The following is a 24,665-nucleotide window of genomic DNA, read 5'->3' on the forward strand; positions in this document are numbered from 1 at the left end:
TAGTTGTTCAGAGTATGAGCTGACCTGTCCAGCTCCCTCACTTCGCAAGCAAAAACAGTGCGATGAGGAGGCAGAGGAACCTGAAGGCAAAATGCGAATGGACACTGATGAACAGAAAGATAATACAAGTACGGTACCAGAAAATGAAGGGGGTGTAATCAGTACTAATTTTCAATAAACAACAGGTGCAGTAGCCGATTGCAAAGATCAGCAGCTGTCTGTTAATAAACAAATTCAGGGAGAGGTTGTAAAACTGCAGTCTCCATTTGCTTCCCTCGATAAAGAAGTAAGTGATATTAATAGAGAACGAGGAAGTGGTGGCCAACCTGAAATCACGGTCAACACCTCAGGGCAGGCGCCGGCAACAGAAATTGCGAAAGCGTCTACTGCTGCTCCAGATAGGCCGCGAAGTAAAATACCGACGCAACCAAATGAGAATGTAGCTTGTAGCCAAGGGAAGGGAAAATCCGGTAAATGCGACCCAAGCTCAAAGAATGTTCGGTCCGAAACGGTCCTGCACGAATCACTGGAGGAAAAATCAGAAAGTTTACCAGGAAATCAGTATGTTTGCGGTGCAAGAGAAAATATCAGAAATAGAAAAAAACGGGACAATAACTAATAAACTGATTGAAGTGTTATTCTATGTTCAGCCTTCCGAGAAAACTGTTATAGCTTAATTGAGCCCTGAACCAATGGAAACTAAATTAGTTCATCAAAACAACTAAACAGTGACAGCGCAATGACGCAATATTATTCTGTCATCACTATAAACATAAATAAAATTACGTCCGGTTTGAAATTATTGGCCCTTAAGGAATTTTTGTACGAATCCGCGTCTGATATTGCCCTGTTACAAGAAGTTATAATTTCGGATTTAGTGATTCCCTGTTTTGTCAGTTACATAAATTTGTCTCCCCAAACAAGTGTTGGAAGAGCTGTTTTGGTGGGGGGGAGGGATTACATTAGGCGAGGTGGAACGACTGGAGTCCTGAAGGGTAATAGTATTAAATATCTATGACGTGACTATCAACAACTTGTATGCCCCTTTAGGAAGTTCTCATCGATCTGACAGGGCACGTTTCTTCAAAGATGACCTGATGTACTTGTTAAGTAAAACTCCAAGACAGTTATTACTTGGAGGTAATTTTAATTGTGTTTTTAATCGAAAAGATCAGATACCTAATTTTAATTTCTCAAGTGAACTATAAAAACTTGTTACTGATTTAGAATTAAAGGATATATGGGAAATCAGATACCCTCCATTGTTGGGTTCACTTATGTAACGGCAACATTACGTAGCAGGATTGATAGATCATATATTTCTAAAAATCTTGAAACTTCCCTGACAAAAGCAGAAACCATTTCTATGCACTTTTCAGACCATTCAAGTGTCTTAGCTTCCATGAATCTAACAAGACAGCCGGTTCGCCGATTCAAGAATCAGTGGAATTTGAACACTTCCGTGTTAGTAAATCATGATTTAGAAGACCTGATTAAAGAAACATGGGCAATATGCCTGCGTGCTCTTAGTAGATATGCCACTGCTATTGACTGGTGGGTTAAAATGGAGAAGCCAAAGTTGAGGAAGGCTCTTATTCAATACAATGCCCAGAGCGCAAGAGAAATGAAATGCACTGTAGAATATTACTATTCCGTTTTGATAGATCTATATGATCAAGTCGCAGCAGGTTCCTCACTTCGGATATCTGACATCAAAAAAGTCAAAGCCAAGTTACTTAATATCAAGAGAAGTCAAGTGGAAGGGTTGAAAATAAAATCGAAGGCAAATTCGGTGTCAGAAGATGAAACTACTTCCCTGTATCATTTAGTGAAGCATACGAAAAACGGGAAAAGAACTTTTATTGATGAAATTCGAAAAAACACGATACGATTCTCAGAACCCAGCAGGGAATCATGGACGAGATTTATCGCTATTATTGCGATCTATATTCAGTACATGAAAGTTGTGATGCTTCCTTGAAAGAATTCCTTGACATCCTAACCCCACAGCTGACAGAAGATGACAACGAAAGTTTTCTCGAGGTTGTCAGTCAAGAGGACGTGTATGAGACTCTGTGCGCCTCACCACCAAAAAAATCCCCAAGACCGGAGGGTCTGCCAGCAGAGTTTTACATCCGTTACTGGCCAATAGTAGGTGCGAAAATCACGGACATTGTAAATGAGGTTATTTAGGGTAAAATGATTCCGGCTGAGATTAAGAAGAGTAAAATTGTTCTCGTGCCAAAAAATAATGGAAACAAAGACTTAAATGATTTTCGTCCAATTTCACTACTGAATTATGATTATTAATTAATGGCTAGAATAGTAAACAAGAGAATTTCATGCCTTACAGATAAAATTATTAGTCAACATCAGAACTGCGCGTAAGGCGGGACGATTTTTCAAAATATAGCAGAATTCAGGGATATCATTGCAATAACTTCTGTAACAATCATAAAGTGTCCTTCATTTTATTTTTTTAGATTTTTATAAAGCGTTCGATGTGGCAAATCATGAGTATCTTCTACAGACATTGAAGAAAATAGGTTTCAACGATAGGGTCATACAGTTGAATAAGAACATAGCAACTGGAGTAATTGCTAAAATAGCTGTGAATTGTCAACAATCGAGGCCGATGTAAATACAACGAGGTGTTCCTCAAGGGAGTCCACTGTCCATGTCGCTCTTCGCCATTTCGCTGGAACCTTTCCTCCGACATGTCCATGCTAGATTAAAAGGCCTAATATTACCAAGAAATAAAACAGTTGTAAGAGTGTATGCTGACGATATAGGGGTCATTACAAGGAATAATGACGAGATGACCATGCTGGCAACAGTGATTGACTCGTACTTTAGAGCATCTGGAGCCAATGCAAACGAAAAAAAAGTAAGATTTTAAATCTCAGAGGTTTTGATAATATCAACGCCGAGTTGGCAAAATTAGTCCGACAACATAAAACACTTGGGATCAAACCTGACAGCATGCCCCATGAAAATGACGGCTTTAAATTGGAAAGTTGCAGCAGATAAAGTGCAAGGAGCCTTTATAGAGAATTTAACTCGATATATGAACCAAGTTTAAAGAACAAAGTATATCAACTCATGCATCCTTGCTAAGGCTTATTATACTGCCCAGCTGTTTCCAATACCGAGAATGATAGCGAGGAGAATAATGTCCAAAATCACCAACTTTTTGTGGAGAGGTGAAGTGTTCAGAGTACCTGCTAAAGTAACCCCTTTAGATCCTGAAAATGGTGGACTAGGATTAACTGATATAACGGATAAAGCCTCTGCACTTTTTATGAAAAGGCAAGTTAATTTAATAAGAGACTCGAGAGAAAGCACAACCAGCCAACTTTTCTAGATCATTAAACCTCGAAGCCTGCTTCACCCGATAGACATGCAGAATATCAACAGTCGTTTTTAGCATGTGAAGATTTTCTATGTTGAGTTTAGTTATGTAAGTGTCGAACTCAGACACTCACAACACTTAACATCAAGAGCCATAAAGCGGGAACGAAAGAAAAGCGAAGGAAGGAACAAAATATAACGACAGTTTCAACACTGAGTGGACTGAGATTTGGAAAAACATTAGTTCTAATGTGCTCACGTCTAATATAAAAACGTCATGGTACTAGACAGTTAACAACATAGTTAGCACCAACGAAAGACTACACACAACTGGACTCTGTGAAACAAATTTTATGTCAACAATGCCATCTAGTTGACGCAATAATTTATAGATATACTTACAATGGACACATGAATAGTTGGGAGCGGATCTGGGAGCAAATAATATATATCGCTGTCATTGATACATAGGCCTGAAGCACGCTATTTCCCAGAGGCAAAAAATTACGCTGTGTACTTGTTGTTGGAAAATTTTGTTAATTACGTCCTTAACAAATTAGGATCCGACAGCACCATAGAGTTCAAGGTACACAAGCTGTGTGAATTCCACAAAATTAGAAGGTATTCGAATCACAAGAAAAAATTCGGTAATAAGTTAAAAATCGTATTTGAAAGAATGGGCATTTATTAATATAAAAAAGAAACTGTATTGACAATGATGTATTGTAGTTACCTTAAGGATATTATTTAAAATTTTACTGTATATTTATGGTGTGTGCTTTTTCTACTTCAGAGAGTGGTTTTTGAAATTTTATAAGCTAATGTACAGAACTTGCGTGACAGTCAGATTGTGTGTCTAATAGTGTCAAAACACAAAACATTAAAGCTGCATTATTAGTAGCCGGCCGCTGTGCCCGAGCGGTTCTAGGCGCTTCAGTTTCGAACGACACTGCTGCTACGGTCGCAGGTTCGAATCCTGCCTCAGGCATGGATGTGTGTGATGTCCTTGGGTTAGTTAGGTTTAAGTAGTTATAAGTCTAGGGGACTGATGACCTCAGATGTTAAGTCCCATAGTGCTTACAGCCACTTGAACCTTTTTTTTGCATTATTGGTTTATGTTAGAAATCTGTAAATTGACAGTTTTTATGGAAATGTCCTTATCGATTGGTTAAAACCATAAGATTCTATCTGATATAATGTAATATACAATGGCTGGCACATTGCCGTTCATTTTTGCACTGTGATGTGTAAGTCAGTTTTGCAGTGAGAGACTTATTATATAGGTCTGATCACTTCAGATACTTAACATTCAATTACTGTCCAGAAAGTGTAGTAGGAAGGCTAGTCAACTTTATAATATCTCCTTTCCGCCATTCTTAAGTATTTCAGAAATGGTCTGATATGATTATTAAATTGTTTTTATGTGCGATGGGCATAAATCTTCCATATTCTGTATTTGGTGACTTCCATACATTTGTGTGAAATGCTCATGAGCTAGTCTGACTAAGCTGAGAAGGTTAAAGATCAATTTCTACCCTTAACATGTCTCTCACAGAGACGATTTCTTTGTGCACATTAGTATATTTAAAATTATCCTACCAACTTGCTGATATCCTTCATAAAGAACTATTTATGCTTCTGTAAAGACTGGACCATATGTAATTCAAAGTGCAGATATTATTTATTCTTGTTGAAGTCTGAATGCCTAAAAAAAAAAACTTTTCTTGATGTTTAACTTAATCTTTCTGAAAATTTAGTCAGTAACACAATCAATCTTCTGTTGCCTTCTTTAACTTCAGCATAATTGCAATGATCAAACTGTTTTTGTTTAAATCATTTCATCTATAACATGTGTACATGGTTGGTATATGTACTTAGTATGTATTTGGAATGTGTAACATTGATTTTTTTAAATGCTTTTTACATTAAATGGTTCAAAATTGTTCAGATGGCTCTGAGCATTATGGGGCTTAACATCTGAGGTCATCAGTCCCCTAGAACTTAGAACTACTCAAATCTAACCTAAGGACATCACACACATCCATGCCCGAGGCAGGATTCGAACCTGTGACCATAGCGGTCGCGTGGTTCCAGGCTTCATCGCCTAGAACCGTTCCGCCACAATGGCCGGCTACAATAAAGTGTGCTTCGTCAGAGGATTAGCTGCCCTCTGTAATAAAAAAACTGAATAAATTCATCGACGTTGAACTTGCACGGGTGTCATGGGACATCCACCCTTCCACTATAACGAACAATAACTACCAAAACAGATTTTAAAGAAAGAGGGAGGGGGGGGGGGGGCGTCGTTGATTAGTAATCAAAACTTCCTCGGTCCTTGGTTCGAACCCCACCACTGCTTAAATTTCTAATAAAAGACATCAGCAGTGGCAGCAGAAGAATTCCGGCATAAGAATCACCCCTCATTCAGCCAAAGGCCATGTCAAAGAGGGCGGAGAAGTGGTAAGTGGTACAGGGTGCTCTTTTGTCCTTGGGGTGGGAAGCTGCCCCTAAAGGCGAACGTATCAGCAATGATCAACGGCATGATGATGCAGAAGGCAATGGAAACCACTGCATTAAAGACACATGCGACCTGTAATCGATAAAGTGTCATGGTGATCTGTCCTCTGGCAAATGATTCCAGACTAGTCCCCCATACGGATCTACGGGAGAGAGCTACTAAGGGGGAGATGAACGTGAGAAAAAGATTGAATAACCAACAAAAAGATAGCGTTCTACAAGTCGGGGCGTGTAATGTCAGAAGTTTTAAGGTGTTAGGGAAGCTAGAAAATCTGAAAAGGAAAATGCCAAGGCTCATTTTATGGGGGTCAGTGAAGTGAAATGGAAAGAAAATAAGAAGTTCTGGTCAGATGAGCACAGGGTAGTTTCAACAGCGGCAGAAAATGGTATAACTCGAGTAGGATTCTTTCTAAATAGAAAGGTAGGACAGAGAGTGTGTTACAGTGAACAGTTCAGTGACAGGGTAGTTCTCATGAGAATCGACAGCAAACCGACACCGACAACGGTTGTTCAGGTATACATGCCGACGTCGCAAGCCGAGGATGAAAAGACAAAGGAAGTATACCATGATATTGAGTGGGTAATTCGATAAGTAAAGGGAGATGAAAATCTAATAGTAATGGGGATTGGAACGCGTATCTGAGGGAAGGGGTAGAAGAAAGGGTTATAGAAAATATAGGATGGGTACTAAGAATTTTAGCTAGTAATAGAGAATAATCTGTTCAAGAATCACAATAGGATGAGGTGTAAATGGAAAAGGCCAGGAGATCTGGAAGATTTCAGTTTGATAGCATTATGGTCAGAAAGAGATTCCGAAATCAGATATTAGATTTAGTAGTGATGAAGAGCAGGCTGAAGTTTAAGAGATTAGTCAGGAAGAATCAATGCGCAGCGGAGAGGGATACGGAAGTATTAAGGAATGAAGAGGCACGCTTGAAGTTCTCTAAGGCTATAGATACTGCTGTAAGGAATAGCTGAGAAGGCAGTTCAGTGGAAGGGGCCTCTCTGAAAGAGGCAGTAACAGAAGTTGGGAAGAACCCCTCGGTACAAAGAAGATAACTGCGAAAAAACCATGTGTAGCAGAAAACAGACTTCGGTTGATCGATGAAAGAAGGAAGTACAAAAATGTTCAATATAATTCAGTAATACTAAACACAAGTCACTTAGGAACGAAGTAAACAGGAAGCTTAGGGAAGTTAAGGCCAAATGGCTGCATGAAAAATGTGGAGAAATCGGAAAACGAAATGACTGTCTGAAGGACTGACTCAGTACATAGGAAAGTCAAAACAACCGTCGCTGAAACTAAAAGCAAGGGCGATAAGGTTAAAAGTGCAATGGGAATACCACTGTTAAAAGAGGAGGAGAGAGCCAGAGGTTAAAAGAATACATGGAAGACCTCTGTGAGGGGGAGGATGTGTCTGATGAGGCTATGGAACAAGAAACAGGAGTCGATTTACAAGAGGTAATGGTACCAGTATTAGAATCAGAATTTAAAAGAGCTCTGGAAGACTTAAAAACAAATAAGGTGAAAGAATAGATAACATCCCATCAGAATTTCTAAAATCATTGGGGAAAGTGGCAACAAAAAAACTATTTACGTTGGTGTGCAGAATGTATGAGTCTGCGATATACCATCTGACTTTCGGAAAAACACCATCCGAACAAATCCGAAGATGCAAGAGTCGACAAGTGCGAGAAATATAGCACAATCAGCTTAACAGCTGATGCACCGAAGTTACTTACAAGAACAATACACAGAAGAATGGGGAAGAAACTGAGGTTGTGTTGGATGACAATCAGTTTGGCTTTAGGAAAGGTAAAGGCACCAGAGAGGCAATCCTGACTTTGCGGTTGATAATGGAAGCAAGGCCAAAGAAAAATTACGACACATTCATAGGGTTTACCAACCTCGGAAAGGCGATCAAGAAGTCTGCAAGATGTTAGAAATTCTGACAAAAGTAGGGGACGGTTAATATACAATATGTGGAAGACCAAGTACGAAGTGCTCGAATTAAAAGGGATGTAAGACAAGGATGTAGAATTTCGCTCCTATTGTTCAATCGGTATACTGAAGAAGCAATGACGGAAATAACTGTAAAGTTCAAGAGTGGAATTAAAATTCAAGGTGAAAGGATATCAATGATAAGATTCGCTGATGATATTGCTATCCTCTGTGAAAAATTGCAGAATCTGCTAATTGGAATGAACAAATTAATGAGTACGGAAAATGGACTGAGAGTAAACTGAAGATAGACGAAAGTAATGAGAAGTAGCAGAAATGGGAACAGTGAGAAATTAAACATCAGGATTGGTGATTACGAAGCAGATGATTTTAAGGAATTCTGCTACCTAGACAGGAAAATAACGAATGAAGGACGAAACAAGGAGGACATCAAAAGTAGAGTAGCAATGGCAAAAAGGGCATCCCTGGCCAAGAGACGCCTGCTTGTGTCAAACAGAGGTCTTAATTTGAGGAAGAAATTTCTGAGAATGTACGAAGGAGCACAGCGTTGCATGGTAGTGAAACATGGACTGCGGGGAAAGCGGAACAGAGATTCGAATCATTTGAGGTGTGACGCTACAGACGGACGTAGCAAGGACATCAAAAGCAGGCTAGTACTGACAAAAAGGGCATTCCTGGCCGAGACAAGTCTACTAGCATCAAACGTAGACCTTAATTTGGGGAAGATAATTTCTGAGAATGTTCGCTTGGAGTAAGGCATTGTATGGAAGTGAAACATGGACTGTAGGAAAACCGGAAAATAAGATACTCGAAGCATTTGAGATGTGGTGCTACAAAAGAATGTTGAAAATTAATTGGACTGATAAGGCAAGGAATGAGGAGATTCTCCTTAGTATCCTTTCAGATTACGCTGATACTATAGCTCCCTACTTAGCACTCATATACAACCGCTCGCTCACCGATAGATCTGTACCTACAGATTGGAAAATTGCGCAGGTCGCACCAGTGTTCAAGAAGGGTAGTAGGAGTAATCCATTTAACTACAGACCTATATCATTGACGTCGGTTTGCAGTAGGGTTTTGGAGCATATACTGTATTCAAACATTATGAATCACCTCGAAGGGAACGATCTATTGACACGTAATCAGCATGGCTTCAGAAAACATCGCTCTTGTGCAACGCAGCTAGCTCTTTATTCGCACGAAGTAATGGCCGCTATCGACAGGGGATCTCAAGTTGATTCCGTATTTCTAGATTTCCGGAAAGCTTTTGACACCGTTCCTCACAAGCGACTTCTAATCAAGCTGCGGAGCTATGGGGTATCGTCTCAGTTGTGCGACTGGATTCGTGACTTCCTGTCAGGAAGGTCGCAGTTCGTAGTAATAGACGGCAAATCATCGAGTAAAACTGAAGTGATATCAGGTGTTCCCCAGGGAAGCGTCCTGGGACCTCTACTGTTCCTGATCTATATAAATGACCTGGGTGACAATCTGAGCAGTTCTCTTAGACTGTTCGCAGATGATGCTGTAATTTACCGTCTAGTAAGGTCATCCGAAGACCAGTATCAGCTGCAAAGCGATTTAGAAAAGATTGCTGTATGGTGTGTCAGGTGGCAGTTGACGCTAAATAACGAAAAGTGTGAGATGATCCACATGAGTTCCAAAAGAAATCCGTTGGAATTCGATTACTCGATAAATAGTACAATTATCAAGGCTGTCAATTCAACTAAGTACCCGGGTGTTAAAATTACGAACAACTTCAGTTGGAAAGACCACATAGATAATATTGGGAGGAAAGCGAGCCAAAGGTTGCGTTTCATTGGCAGGACACTTAGAAGATGCAACAAGTCCACTAAAGAGACAGCTTACACTACACTCGTTCGTCCTCTGTTAGAATATTGCTGCGCGGTGTGGGATCCTTACCAGGTGGGATTGACGGAGGACATCGAAAGGGTGCAAAGAAGGGCAGCTCGTTTTGTATTATCGCGTTATAGGGGAGAGAGTGTGGCAGATATGATACACGAGTTGGGATGGAAGTCATTACAGCATAGACGTTTTTCGTCGCGGCGAGAGCTTTTTACGAAATTTCAGTCACCAACTTTCTCTTCCGAATGCGAAAATATTCTGTTGAGCCCAACCTACATAGGTAGGAATGATCATCAAAATAAAATAAGAGAAATCAGAGCTCGAACAGAAAGGTTTAGGTGTTCGTTTTTCCCGCTCGCTGTTCGGGAGTGGAATAGTAGAGAGATAGTATGATTGTGGTTCGATGAACCCTCTGCCAAGCACTTAAATGTGAATTGCAGAGTAGTCATGTAGATGTAGATGTAGATCGGCGAGGAAAGGAACATTTGGAAAACACTAAGAAGGTGAAGCGAGAAGATGGAAGGATATCAGTTCAGGTATCAGGGAATAACTTCCATGGTACTCAAGGGAGCTGTTGAGGGCAAAATTTTTAGAGGAAGGCAGAGGCTGGAATACATGCAGCAAATAATGGAGGACTTATGTTGCAAGCGCTACTCCGTGATGAAGAGGTTGGTACAGGAGAGGAATTAGCTAGTAGACTGACGACTCCAAAAAGAAAAACGTTTGGCAGTGTCGAATCTGTCAGTGTCAAAGGCTTTGCTGAAGTCTAAGAGGCACGTGATATTTGTCTGTTGCGCGTTCATGGCAAGCTTCTGGTCATCTGTTATCTTTATTAAGGCAGATGTTCTGCTGCGATGTTTACGGAAACCTGACTGGTATTCGTCTTGTAGTTTATTTTTAGTTGGGTAGTTTCTTAGCTGGTCGTGAACTACATATTCTAAGCACATCGCTATGCAGGAAGAATACATAAAGGTCGGTAATAAGAGGGTGGTGCGGCAGCATCCGCTTTTGGTAGTGGCTTCATTAGTACCTGTTTTCAGGCACCACGGAAAGCACTCGTGATTAACGAATTGTAGAATATATCTGTTATACTAGACAGTAATGAGCAAAAACAAGCGTCACTTGGATTATGTCCAATAGACACTGATCTGATGCGCATGATGACTTTTTTTGACGGTACTGAAAGTAGCATGCTTTAGGTAGAATTTTTCGTGGCTACAGTCGCGTACCCCCACCGAGTAACCGCGGCGTCTCTGTTTCGTTTGTGGTTCAGCTATGGTTACAGGTAATGTGAAGGAGGTACCAGTTCTGTTTATCGGCTGGGTCTATGAGATCAACTACATCTTTTACTTTGCCCATACGTAGACCCCGTAGGATTTTCGGTAGGGCAGCTTGTTTATTTCTGTTGCCGGTTAATGTATAGGCTTGTCTGAGTTTTGCATTCCTCATAGCTTGACTGATTCTGTTCCGCTTCTGCTTGTAAGCAGTATAGTTTAAAAGGTGGGACGCAGTTTGTATGCCCGATGTGCAGCGTCTCTGATTTGCATCAGCTATTTTAGGTCTTTAGTTAGCCACGGTGCAGTTTTTCTTCTTAATTTTTCGGTCTTTAGGGTAGCATATTTGTCATATAGTTGAGTAAATTTGTTAGTAAATTCCGTGGGAGTTTTCTGTTTATGTCCGAGAAGGGAAAAGAAGACGCCCTCTAAACTATTACTTACGCCTCAGTTGTAAGTTCAGATAAATAGTTCATCTGAAGTCTCGGCGTGTAGTCATTTGTGGTTTCTCTTTCGGGACATTCTAGTGAACACATAATGTGAAATATGTCACGGGCAGATATGCAAGGAGTATATACTTGACCGGTACGAATTACTATATTTGGGCATTTCGTTGCAAATATATCTACGAGACTGTGACTACTGTTCCTACGTTGGGTAGGAGCAAGCTAAAGAAGTGAGACGTTTAAAGAAGAAAGCATCCGCTTAAATCTCTCACTGGGAGGACTTCTCTATAGAAAATTTCTATTAGTGTCACCAGCTGTTGAGGTGTGTGGAGGACACCTATTAGGCATTTGATATCTATGAAGATAATATTCCACTTGTTTAGCTTCATTATTGTTGGATGTGTGATACGTGGGGTTGTAATATAGTCCTACAGTCTACGCTAAAAAGCTGGTTCCTGAAACTTTGTAAGCAGGCTATTAAGCGATGGAGTCTATCTTCATCTGGCAGTTCAGGACTTTCAGCACCTCCGTGACCCTCTCCATTAGGACGAAAACCTGTGACCATTCGGGTTGCCCTTCTTCGTAAACTTTCGATATTCCTGGGCAGCAGCCGGCAGCGGTGGTCTCGCGGTTCTAGGCGCGCAGTCCGGAACCGTGCGACTGCTACGGTCGCAGGTTCGAATCCTGCCTCGGGCATGGATGTGTGTGATGTCCTTAGGTTAGTTAGGTTTAAGTAGTTCTAAGTTCTAGGGGACTAATGACCACAGCAGTTGAGTCCCATAGTGCTCAGAGCCATTTGAACCATTTTGAACCTGGGCAGCACTATGTGGTACAAATCTCAGACATACACACTTGAGCAGTATTCGATAATGGATCGCACGAGTTTTCTATAGGCGATCCCCTATGCTGCTGCTTTTTCCTAGTATCTTACGAATGAGCCGAAGTCTGTAACCTCCTCCTCCCCCCCCCTTCCCCCCCCCCCCCCCCGGCTATCGTGTCATAAGCGCCAGGCACGAGGCCATGAGCGGTAATTTGTAAGAACCTGAGAATTTGTCTCAACCTTGAAAGCAATAAAAATTCTTATCACTTGATGGTGAAATTCTTCAATCTTTGAGCAAAGCGATCATTCAGATTATGCGCAGGATACAATTATGGAAATGTCTTGATCGTAGATTAACTTATTCATTGTTAAGCGTTTCGACAGTTCATTATCAGAACACAGCTATGGCGAGAACAAGAAATACAGTATAAAAAGTGGTAGTGATACAGTTTTAAACATGGCTGTTACTCAGCAATCGTATACTAGTTTCAGCACTGGATTATACAGCCAACCGGTTGAATTTTTCATCTACAGGGTGCAAAATATTTAAACCGACAAACTCTGGGAGGTTGTAGGGGACATGAAAACAAATATTTTTCCCTAATGTCATTTTTTCCTATGAGGAGTATTTAAACCGGTAGAGGAAGATTTCTCTGGCGACAAATTAATTAAACCAACAAAAAAGTACAGAGGAGGCATATTTGGGGATCGAGCAGGCCATGGTACAGGACCATCTCTGCCAATCCACGTTTCTGGGAACCGTCGGTCCAGGAATCGACGCACACGACGACTGAAATGTGCTGGCGCCCCGTCATGTTGGAACCATGTGCTTTGTCTTGTAGGGAGTGGGACATTTTCCAGAAATTCTGGCAATGCTCTGGCGAGAAAATTGTAACAGTGCCTGCCATTTAATAGTCCAGGTAGCAGATACGGCCCAGTTAAACAGTCCCCAACAACACCAACTCACACATTAACGAAGAACCGCACTTGATGAGCGCTAGTAACTGTGGCATGTGGGTTATCCTCATTCCAAACATGCGAATTGTGCATGTTGAAGACTCCATCACGCCCAAACGTTCCTTCATCGGTAAACAACACAGAGGATGGAAATGTAGGATGCATTTCACAATGTCTCAGGTATCACTGCAAAAACTGTGCTCTGGGTGGATAACAACTGGTTCCAGGTTGTGGACACGCTTGAAGTAAAATGTACGTAGAAATTGTTCTCGAAGGACTGTTCTTACATTCGTCTGATTCGTCCTCATGCAGCATGCAATTGTACGAGTGCTGATTGAAGGATCCCGCTCCACATGCTGCAAAACAGCTTCTTCAAATTGCATCGTTCTTACCGTGCGAGGCGTCCCTGTCCAGGTAATCTGCAAAATGACCCGGTCTCACGCAGACTTTGGTACACAGCAACAAAAGTCACATGAAGCGGGATACGGCGATTAGGATATTGTTGTTGATAAACCCGCTGTGCAGCTCGTCCGTTGTGGTGCGCTACGTAGTACGCACCAATCATGTCAGTGTACTCACTCCAGCTGTATCGTTCCGTTAGTAAACAGAGACAATGCACTACTACACTGGTGGACAGCAGTTGCCTACAACTGAAGAGCGTAATACGCCGTCTAACAACTGAAGATTGCAATACGGCCTCTAACAACTGAAGAGCGTAATACGGCCTCCACTGGTTTAAATACTCCTCATAGGAAAAAATGACATTAGGGAAAAATATTGGTTTTGATGTCCCCTACAACCTCCCAGAGTTTGTCGGTTTAAATACTTTTCACCCTGTATAATACAGCAATTTCTTGTAAAACAATAAGATAAAAAGCAAAGCTCATGAAAGTGTGCTCGTAAGTCACTGAATACAGTCGACATTGTTCCTACTTACAAACTATCCCAAGTTATTACTAGACTTAAGGAGGAGAACAGGAAATTTAAAACTAATACTTCAGACTCAAGTTTAGCACAGAAATATATTACACTAGAATTCATAAATCTATAGCCGAGAGCAGCCTTCATTGGCGAGTTAATACTACATTCGTTCGTGGTCTGGTACCATAGGATAGACAAAGGCTGGAGCGGTTGATCGAGTGCAGTGACATTATACAGTTCGCTTTCAATACACATCATTTCATATAATAACACGTTTAGAAGCAGTATCATACAGACAGTGATCATATTACAAAAAACAATGGCCCACAACTACAAATCAGTTCAATAGCAAAACTAATTAAAATTTCAGTAGCACCTGATTCTTATCCCATGTATTAGACTGAAATTAGAAGTGGGTACCAGATTCGGAAATTCCTTAAACGATAAATACCAGAACAACCAATGAAGTTAAATTTAAAAAGAAGGTGAGAAGTCACTTAATCAAAAAAGAAGACATGCTGCCCCAGAGCAAAGTTTTAGCTGCAACTTATTTAATCTTGGGACTTCTCAAATCTGCTCCGGTAAAAGACTTAATTTTGACCAGTCGCCAATGTTACCAAATTAAAAATAATAAATAAATAACCGAAACGTAAGCATTATCTCCCCTTATGAGCGACCACATAGACTTTTAGAAGAAAAAAAAGAAACAAGCAAAACATGACATCTAGAAAATGTCCAATCTTTACTTAAAAGCAACTGTGGCAGGTATCACTTTTAACCAGACCAGGACCACGTGTAAAGCAATTAATCCTGACCTGAATTTGTAGGCTAACAGCTATTCAGACAATACTCAGTTGTCACTATTTAACAGGGAGGCCACAACCAATGAATCAATACATATTATCAATTATAAAAGTCTATAAGAAGCGGTTCCTTCCCTCATTTGTCACTGGGCGCCCCTCTCCATCCAATTCTTTGGCATAAAAATCATAGCTACGTTCAGACTATAACGACATCTCATACCGCACCTGAAGAAGCCAGTGTTAGAAACAAGAAACACACTGTACACTGGCACAGGTACTTTCAAGAAAAAATAACGAGCCCCAAAAGCAATCAATCAACACAGTGTACATTAACGCCAAAATGCAACATCGCTATAGTAGAGAGCATAGCAAACCAGAATCACATTAGTCCAGCAAGCACATTATACCCTCAAACTGAGGCCGTAGAAACGGTACACACCGGCTGAATTCGTATTATGTGAAAGCCAAAACAGGTCAGTCATCAATTAGCAACGTACTCTAGGTGAACGAAAGACGGAAAACGTGACGATACGCCCAGCCGTACGCAGTATGTGAACAACGCTGCACAGTCTAAATGCAATAACGTCGCGGATTTCCTATACGGCGAGATATTTCGCGTTCAGTATATTTTCATTCACAGTCTGCTCGTGCTCCAACCATCCACCACCAAGCGGCATCCGGCGGCTAACCTCCTGCTTGCACGAACACTATAAGAAAACAGATTGCCAATTCGCCGCTCTGGTCATCCCGACGGTCAGCAACAACTTCCGCCTCCTAGAACACTGCCCGAGTTCGTTTTCCTTCTCCATCCCAGCGCTCGGCCTCCTAATCCATTGCTCGCCAGCGGGGTCACAAACACAGTCGGGAGGAAATATGGCCAACACAGGCAGCTTGAGCTAACCTAGACTCATAGCGTCGTACACGGCGCAACTCCCACATAGACAGAGCAGGCATTAATTGCAGTAAGCAACTCTACAGGGGAATTACAAAAAGGACTTAAACGACGCATGGATTAACAACGTGTTGGAGAGAGTGGAGTTCACGCGAGATTACGAGCGAGCTAGAAGGAGAGCTGGATCCGTGAGATGAGAATCGAGTGACAAAAGGGGGTGTCTGTGACTACTACTGGCCACGTTGTCGAGGGTAACGATTTGCTTCAACAACGTGTTGGAGAGAGTGGAGTTCGCGCGAGATTACGAGTGAGCTAGAGGGAGAGCTGGATCCGTGAGATGGGGATCGAGTGACAAAAGGGGTGGCTGTGACTACTACTGGCCACGTTGTCGAGGGTAACGATTTGCTTCAACAACGTGTTGGAGAGAGTGGAGTTCGCGCGAGATTATGAGTGAGCTAGAGGGAGAGCTGGATCCGTGAGATGGGGATCGAGTGACAAAAGGGGATGTCTGTGACTACTACTGGCCACGTTGTCGAGGGTAACGCTTTGCTTCAACAACGTGTTGGAGAGAGTGGAGTTCGCGCAAGATTACGAGTGAGCTAGAGGGAGAGCTGGATCTGTGAGATGGGGATCGAGTGACAAAAGGGGTGGCTGTGACTACTACTGGCCACGTTGTCGAGGGTAATGATTTGCTTCAACAACGTGTTGGAGAGAGTGGAGTTCGCGCAAGATTACGAGTGAGCTAGAGGGAGAGCTGGATCCGTGAGATGGGGATCGAGTGACAAAACGGGGTGTCTGTGACTACTACTGGCCACGTTGTCGAGGGTAACGCTTTGCTTCAACAACGTGTTGGAGAGAGTGGAGTTCGCGCGAGATTACGAGCGAGCTAGAGGGAGAGCTGGATCCGTGAGATGTGGATCGAGTGACAAAAGGGGGTATCTGTGACTACTACTGGCCACGTTGTCGAGGGTAACGCTTTGCTTCAACAACGTGTTCGAGAGAGTGGAGTTCGCGCAAGATTACGAGTGAGCTAGAGGGAGAGCTGGATCCGTGAGATGGGGATCGAGTGACAAAAGGGGGTGTCTGTGACTACTACTGGCCACGTTGTCGGGGGTAACGCTTTGCTTCAACAACGTGTTGGAGAGAGTGGAGTTCGCGCGAGATTACGAGCGAGCTAGGGGGAGAGCTGGATCTGTGAGATGGGGATCGAGTGACAAAAGGGGGTGGCTGTGACTACTACTGGCCACGTTGTCGAGGGTAGCGCTTTGCTTCAACAACGTGTTGGAGAGAGTGGAGTTCGCGCGAGATTACGAGCGAGCTAGAGGGAGAGCTGGATCCGTGAGATGGGGATCGAGTGACAAAAGGGGGTGGCTGTGACTACTACTGGCCACGTTGTCGAGGGTAACGCTTTGCTTCAACAACGTGTTGGAGAGAGTGGAGTTCGCGGGAGATTACGAGCGAGCTAGGGGGAGAGCTGGATCTGTGAGATGGGGATCGAGTGACAAAAGGGGGTGTCTGTGACTACTACTGGCCACGTTGTCGAGGGTAGCGCTTTGCTTCAACAACGTGTTGGAGAGAGTGGAGTTCGCGCGAGATTACGAGCGAGCTAGAGGGAGAGCTGGATCCGTGAGATGTTGATCGAGTGACAAAAGGGGGTGGCTGTGACTACTACTGGCCACGTTGTCGAGGGTAACGCTTTGCTTCAACAACGTGTTGGAGAGAGTGGAGTTCGCGCGAGATTACGAGCGAGCTAGAGGGAGAGCTGGATCCATGAGATGTGGATCGAGTGACAAAAGGGGGTGTCTGTGACTACTACTGGCCACGTTGTCGAGGGTAACGCTTTGCTTCAACAACGTGTTGGAGAGAGTGGAGTTCGTGCGAGATTACGAGTGAGCTAGAGGGAGAGCTGGATCCGTGAGATGGGGATCGAGTGACAAAAGGGGGTGGCTGTGACTACTACTGGCCACGTTGTCGAGGGTAACGCTTTGCTTCAACAACGTGTTGGAGAGAGTGGAGTTTGCGCGAGATTACGAGCGAGCTAGAGGGAGAGCTGAATCCGTGAGATGTGGATCGAGTGACAAAAGGGGGTGTCTGTGACTACTACTGGCCACGTTGTCGAGGGTAACGCTTTGCTTCAACAACGTGTTGGAGAGAGTGGAGTTCGTGCGAGATTACGAGTGAGCTAGGGGGAGAGCTGGATCCGTGAGATGGGGATCGAGTGACAAAAGGGGGTGGCTGTGACTACTACTGGCCATGTTGTCGAGGGTAACACTTTGCTTCAACAACGTGTTGGATAGAGTGGAGTTCGCGCGAGATTACGAGCGAGCTAGAGGGAGAGCTGGATCCGTGAGATGTGGATCGAGTGACAAAAGCGGGTATCTGTGACTACTACTGGCCACGTTGTCGAGGGTAACGATTTGCTTCAACAACGTGTTGGAGAGAGTGGAGTTCGCGCGAGATTACGAGTGAGCTAGAGGGAGAGCTGGATCCGTGAGATGGGGATCGAGTGACAAAAGGGGTGGCTGTGACTACTACTGGCCACGTTGTCGAGGGTAACACTTTGCTTCAACAACGTGTTGGATAGAGTGGAGTTCGCGCGAGATTACGAGCGAGCTACAGGGAGAGCTGGATCCGTGAGATGTGGATCGAGTGACAAAAGGGGGTGTCTGTGACTACTACTGGCCATGTTGTCGAGGGTAACGCTTTGCTTCAACAACGTGTTGGAGAGAGTGGAGTTCGCGCAAGATTACGAGTGAGCTAGAGGGAGAGCTGGATCCGTGAGATGGGGATCGAGTGACAAAAGGGGTGGCTGTGACTACTACTGGCCACGTTGTCGAGGGTAACGCTTTGCTTCAACAACGTGTTGGAGAGTGTGGAGTTCACGCGAGATTACGAGTGAGCTAGAGGGAGAGCTGGATCCGTGAGATGGGGATCGAGTGACAAAAGGGGTGGCTGTGACTACTACTGGCCACGTTGTCGAGGGTAACGATTTGCTTCAACAACGTGTTGGAGAGAGTGGAGTTCGTGCGAGATTACGAGCGAGCTAAGGCTAGAGCTGGATCCGTGAGATGGGGATCGAGTGACAAAAGGGGGTGTCTGTGACTACTACTGGCCACGTTGTCGAGGGTAACGCTTTGCTTCAACAACGTGTTGGAGAGTGTGGAGTTCACGCGAGATTACGAGTGAGGTAGAGGGAGAGCTGGATCCGTGAGATGTGGATCGACTGACAAAAGGGGGTATCTGTGACTACTACTGGCCACGTTGTCGATGGTAACGCTTTGCTTCAACAACGTGTTGGAGAGAGTGGAGTTCGCGCGAGATTACGAGTGAGCTAGAGGGAGAGCTGGATCCGTGAGATGGGGATCGAGTGACAAAAGGGGTGGCTGTGACTACTACTGGCCACGTTGTCGAGGGTAACGATTTGCTTCAACAATGTGTTGGAGAGAGTGGAGTTCGCGCGAGATTGCGAGTGAGCTAGATGGCGAGCTGGATCCGTGAGATGGGGATCGAGTGACAAAAGGGGGTGGCTGTGACTACTACTGGCCACGTTGTCGAGGGTAACGCTTTGCTTCAACAACGTGTTGGAGAGAGTGGAGTTCGCGCGAGATTACGAGCGAGCTAAAGGGAGAGCTGGATCCGTGAGATGGGGATCGAGTGACAAAAGGGGATGTCTGTGACTACTACTGGCCACGTTGTCGGGGGTAACGCTTTGCTTCAACAACGTGTTGGAGAGAGTGGAGTTCGCGCGAGATTACGAGCGAGCTAGAGGGAGAGCTGGATCCGTGAGATGGGGATCGAGTGACAAAAGGGGGTGGCTGTGACTACTTCTGGCCACATTGTCGAGGGTAACGCTTTGCTTCAACAATGTGTTGGAGAGAGTGGAGTTCGCGCGACATTACGAGCGAGCTAGAGGGAGAGCTGGATCCGTGAGATGTGGATCGAGTGACAAAAGGGGATGTCTGTGACTACTACTGGCCACGTTGTCGGGGGTAACGCTTTGCTTCAACAACGTGTTGGAGAGAGTGGAGTTCGCGCGAGATTACGAGCGAGCTAAAGGGAGAGCTGGATCCGTGAGATGGGGATCGAGTGACAAAAGGGGATGTCTGTGACTACTACTGGCCACGTTGTCGGGGGTAACGCTTTGCTTCAACAACGTGTTGGAGAGAGTGGAGTTCGCGCGAGATTACGAGCGAGCTAGAGGGAGAGCTGGATCCGTGAGATGGGGATCGAGTGACAAAAGGGGATGTCTGTGACTACTACTGGCCACGTTGTCGGGGGTAACGCTTTGCTTCAACAACGTGTTGGAGAGAGTGGAGTTCGCGCGAGATTACGAGCGAGCTAGAGGGAGAGCTGGATCCGTGAGATGGGGATCGAGTGACAAAAGGGGGTGGCTGTGACTACTTCTGGCCACGTTGTCGAGGGTAACGCTTTGCTTCAACAATGTGTTGGAGAGAGTGGAGTTCGCGCGACATTACGAGCGAGCTAGAGGGAGAGCTGGATCCGTGAGATGTGGATCGAGTGACAAAAGGGGATGTCTGTGACTACTACTGGCCACGTTGTCGGGGGTAACGCTTTGCTTCAACAACGTGTTGGAGAGAGTGGTGTTCGCGCGAGATTACGAGCGAGCTAAAGGGAGAGCTGGATCCGTGAGATGGGGATCGAGTGACAAAAGGGGGTGGCTGTGACTACTACTGGCCACGTTGTCGCTGGTAACGCTTTGCTTCAACAACGTGTTGGAGAGAGTGGAGTTCGCGCGAAATTACGAGCGAGCTAAAGGGAGAGCTGGATCCGTGAGATGGGGATCGAGTGACAAAAGGGGATGTCTGTGACTACTACTGGCCACGTTGTCGGGGGTAACGCTTTGCTTCAACAACGTGTTGGAGAGAGTGGAGTTCGCGCGAGATTACGAGCGAGCTAGAGGGAGAGCTGGATCCGTGAGATGGGGATCGAGTGACAAAAGGGGGTGGCTGTGACTACTTCTGGCCACGTTGTCGAGGGTAACGCTTTGCTTCAACAACGTGTTGGAGAGAGTGGAGTTCGCGCGAGATTACGAGCGAGCTAAAGGGAGAGCTGGATCCGTGAGATGGGGATCGAGTGACAAAAGGGGATGTCTGTGACTACTACTGGCCACGTTGTTGGGGGTAACGCTTTGCTTCAACAACGTGTTGGAGAGAGTGGAGTTCGCGCGAGATTACGAGCGAGCTAAAGGGAGAGCTGGATCCGTGAGATGGGGATCGAGTGACAAAAGGGGATGTCTGTGACTACTACTGGCCACGTTGTCGGGGGTAACGCTTTGCTTCAACAACGTGTTGGAGAGAGTGGAGTTCGCGCGAGATTACGAGCGAGCTAGAGGGAGAGCTGGATCCGTGAGATGGGGATCGAGTGACAAAAGGGGATGGCTGTGACTACTTCTGGCCACGTTGTCGAGGGTAACGCTTTGCTTCAACAATGTGTTGGAGAGAGTGGAGTTCGCGCGACATTACGAGCGAGCTAGAGGGAGAGCTGGATCCGTGAGATGTGGATCGAGTGACGAAAGGGGATGTCTGCGACTACTACTGGCCACGTTGTCGGGGGTAACGCTTTGCTTCAACAACGTGTTGGAGAGAGTGGAGTTCGCGCGAGATTACGAGCGAGCTAAAGGGAGAGCTGGATCCGTGAGATGGGGATCGAGTGACAAAAGGGGATGTCTGTGACTACTACTGGCCACGTTGTCGGGGGTAACGCTTTGCTTCAACAACGTGTTGGAGAGAGTGGAGTTCGCGCGAGATTACGAGCGAGCTAGAGGGAGAGCTGGATCCGTGAGATGGGGATCGAGTGACAAAAGGGGGTGGCTGTGACTACTACTGGCCACGTTGTCGGGGGTAACGCTTTGCTTCAAGGCAGCAGCGTGACGTACTCGCTCGTGAACTGTGATGGATATACGTGAGCGACGTTACTGTCTTCCGCTCAAAGTAATGAACAGTTATTCTGTACTCTGGCTGAAGGCATAAAGCGCCAAGAGTACAACGCGTTCGCGTGGCTCTTCAACGTCTGTTGGGAGGACGTCGCAGGAGCTCCAAATTCCTAGCGCGACATTCGGAAACGTTTACTGATGTATCCATGTCGACTGCAACTGCTGCACGCATTGAAACCGGACGACAAGCCACAACGTATGCAATTCACTGCGGAAGTTCTTCACCGTTTAGAGGTGACTGAAAATTTTCAGAGCAACCTACCATTTTCTGACGGAGTAACATTTCAGATGCGTGGTAAGATAAACAAACACTAACAGACACAATCAATCCGCATACTGTGACGGAAGAGGTACGTGACGGACCTAAAGCGAATGTGTGGTGTCTTTTGATTGTAGATTGCATTGAGGGATCTTTTTCTTCTCAGAGAAAACAGTTAATTCTAACACATTGATATACTGGAGCTGTTTGAGTTGCTACAACTGGCTGACCGCCAAGACACAGTCTTTCTCCAACAAGACGGTACACGACCAGTCTCGCTCAGACTGTGCGAGATGTTCTAGAGGGGGTGTTCTGACATCACTGGACTGGCAGGGATGGTATAATTCCCCTGCCTCATAGGTCGCCTGACGTTAAAAACCGATGGACTTTTTCCTGTGGGGGTACATCTACCAAATATCTGTGAAACGATCAACAAAGAGCTTCAACGGATGTCATGTGACGTCCGCTACGACGAAATACAACGAATCATAACGAACAAAATGCGAAAAAAAATGTGGTCAGCGTGACGGATTGCCGTCCTACGGACCAGGGTTCCATTCCCGGCTGGGTCGGAGATTTTCTCCGCTCAGAGACTGGGTGTTGTGCTGTCTTCATCACCATTTCATCCCTATCCGACGCTCAGGTCGCACTATGTGGCGTCGACTGTAATAAGAGCTGCACAAAGGCGGCCGGACCTGGCCCGCAAGAGGCCTCCCGGCCAATGAAGCCAAACGCTCATTTCCATTTCCACTGTATGTTGTGCGGGCCACCAAAGAGGAATATGTTGAAATTGATTAAACGGCATAATTTTTTGTGAAATAGTCACATAAGGGAAATATGGGGTGAATATCTTAATTAGTTGGATGCTTTGGCACATTAAAGCTGCACCGTACCTTTTCAGACACCCTGCACTTTATTTCGTTTTGTGAAATTCACAGATATTCAGTTCTGAGCATTCGAAGCAAGTTTATAGTCTTTGCACTACTTTTGAAACCTTATCAAGATACGACGGAATATGTGTGCAGCTTCACACAGTAGTACTTCATCACAGATAACTACACCGTCCTTGAATATATGTGGTAGCTTATTAACACCGTCAGCCAAACCAATACTATGCAGAGCGATCAGTAAGGGTCGCACCAAACTTACCTGGGGCACGCCTGTTTTTACTTCCACACCTGACGATGACTCCCGTCCAAGGTAACATGCGTTGTCCTCCCTATCATGAAACCCTCAATCCAGGAATAAATTTTACTTGACATCGCATACGATCGTACTTTCGATAAAAAATCATAGTTGTGTTACAGAGTGAAATGCTTGTCGGAAGCCAAGAAATTCCGCATCTGCCTGATTGCGTTGACCCACGGTTTTCCAGGATGTCATGTGTGAGAAACGTTGTTGAATTTTGGAGATATGCAGAGGGAGCAACAACTGAGACTGACTGAAACCACAAAGCACTGCCCGCGATGTACAAGAATCCGGGTTTGTATCCCGGACCAGTACACAGTAATAAACTGGACCTTCGATCAGTCGCAGCTATATGGGAATGCAGGCTTTCTCGGCGAATTTTACTGATGCAATCTTCTTGGGTTATCAGCCAAATCGTGGTGTCGTATTGTCGCGACATTTCGATGAGTTTCGTACTCGTTATCCTCGGGCGAAATCGCTTGGCCGACTAAGAAACTCCTCGAAACGCTGCGATAGGACCGTGTCACTATTCGGCTGATAAACGAAGAAGGTTTCATCAATAGCATAAAAGTTTTCTTTTTTATATTATTGGCAGCTGCTTTTTCTTCCCTTTCACACTATCTACATCTACATCTACATCTATTCACATACTCCGCAAGCAACCGTACGGCGCATGGTGGAGAGACTCTGTACCACTGCTACTCATTTCCTTTCCTGTTCCACTCGCAAGTATGACTCAGTATGAGCCCTAACTTTTCGTATCTTATTTTCGTGGTCTTTACGCCCAGTGTATGCTGACGGCAGTAGAATCGTTTGGTAGTTAGCCTTAAATGCTGGTTCTCTAAATTTTTTCAGTAGTTTTCCTCGAAAAGAAAGTAGTTTACCCTCCAGTTGAGTTCTCGGTGCATCTCCATAACACTTAGGTGTTATTCGAACCTACCGATAACAAATTTAGCAGCTCGCCTCTGGTTGGCTTCGATGTCTTGCTTTAATTCGACCTGGTACGGATGCCAAACACTCGAGCAGTACTCGAGAATAAGTAGCACCAGCAGTCTTCTTTACATACATACATACATAAATTCTTGTTCCATAGATCATGAATACGACATTTCGTAATTATGTGGAAAATGTCACTTTAATGTAAGTTTTCTTTACACAAAATATTCAATTTTTTTACAGTTACTACTCAATATATAAAAATTCAGTTACTACTTTTTTGCAGTTACTACTTCATATCTAAAAATTCATCTATTGAATAGAAGGAGTTGTCATTCAAAAATTCTTTTAATTTGCTTTTAAATGTTGGTTGGCTGTCTGTCAGACTTTTAATGCTATTTGCAAATGACCAAGGCAGCATAATTTACCCCTTTCTGTGCCAAAGTGAGATTTAATCCACAATAATGAAGATAATCCTTTCTTCTAATGTTGTAGCTACACACTTCGCTGTTATTTTTT

This window comes from Schistocerca gregaria, chromosome 1, assembly GCF_023897955.1.
Source record: "Schistocerca gregaria isolate iqSchGreg1 chromosome 1, iqSchGreg1.2, whole genome shotgun sequence".
Taxonomy (NCBI): domain Eukaryota; kingdom Metazoa; phylum Arthropoda; class Insecta; order Orthoptera; family Acrididae; genus Schistocerca; species Schistocerca gregaria.